At 44.2% G+C, this 1213-nt stretch overlaps 1 protein-coding gene across 3 annotated transcripts in view; it reads left to right on the top strand.

Moving 5' to 3' along the window:
- Positions 1-1213, top strand: part of Cdk5rap1 (CDK5 regulatory subunit associated protein 1) — a 30992-nt gene that overhangs the window by 14434 nt on the left and 15345 nt on the right. The gene's annotated exons all lie outside the window — the stretch shown is intronic.

Here is a 1213-nt window from a genome sequence, read left to right as displayed (position 1 = left end):
GGATTTGAACTCTGGACCTTTGGAAGAGCAGTCGGGTGCTCTTACCCACTGAGCCATCTCACCAGCCCTTGTTTTGTCTTTCAAGACAGGGTTTCACTGTGTAGCCCTGTCTGACTAGGAACTTTTTCTGTAGACCAGACTGGCCTTGAACTCATAGAGATCTGCCTGCCCCTGCCTCTCAAGTGGGATTAAAAGTGTGCTCCTCTGCCACTGGTGAAATTTTAGTCTTTAAAAACTTGAAAGTTTTAAAATATAAATGCAGGTCACATGACTCTCTTTGGAAATAAATTTGCAGAGGTGAGACCCAGAACTTTGCCTTATTTTCCACAGAGGCAAAGATTAAGGGACTTCCTTTCTTTATTGTATATGGGTCTTTTGCCTGCATGTATGTCTACATCACATGTCTACATCAAGGAGGCCAGAGGCAGCGTTAGATCCCCTGAGAACGGAGTTGCAGATATGAGCTGCCATGTGGGCTCTAAAAACTGAATAGACAGTGCTCTTGACCACTGAGCCACCTCTCCAACACCTAAAGGTCTTCTTAAGTGTTTGATTTTTTTCTTGATTTGTTAAATACTAGGTCCTTAGGAACTGCAGTATGTGTGTGTGGAAACCAGAGGACAAGAGTCATGAGTTGGTTTTCTTTTCTTTTCTTTTCTTTTCTTTTTTTTTTTCTTGTTTTTTTTGAGGCAGGATTTCTCTGTGTACCCCTGGCTTTCCTGGAACTCAGTCTGTAGACCAGGCTGGCCTCGAACTCTTTTGCCTATTTTAAATTTTAGAAATTCGAAATTTGCCTGCCTCTGCCTTCCAAGTGCTGGGATTAAAGGCCTGTGCCACCACACCCGGCCATGAGTTGGTTTTCTTGAAGAAGAAAACCATGTCTGTTCCAGGGATTGAACTTAAATCACTGGGTTTGGTAACAGGTAACTGTCTGCTGAGACATCTCACTGGCCCAAAGGGGTGTTTTATCTACATTTGTGGATGTGAAATCACAAATTGAAAAATGAGTACCCGTGTAAATTCACAGTGTTGTCTCTGTATAGCGTTCATTTAAATAAGATTGAGCCAGGTAGCCGGGCGTGGTGGCGCACACCTTTAATCCCAGCACTTGGGAGGCAGAGGCAGGCAGATTTATGAGTTCGAGGCCAGCCTGGTCTACAAAGTGAGTTCCAGGACAGCCAGGGCTACACAGAGAAACCCTGTCTCGAAAAAC

This window comes from Mus pahari, chromosome 3, assembly GCF_900095145.1.
Source record: "Mus pahari chromosome 3, PAHARI_EIJ_v1.1, whole genome shotgun sequence".
Lineage (NCBI taxonomy): Eukaryota > Metazoa > Chordata > Mammalia > Rodentia > Muridae > Mus > Mus pahari.
This window is presented reverse-complemented; position numbering and strand designations above follow the sequence as displayed.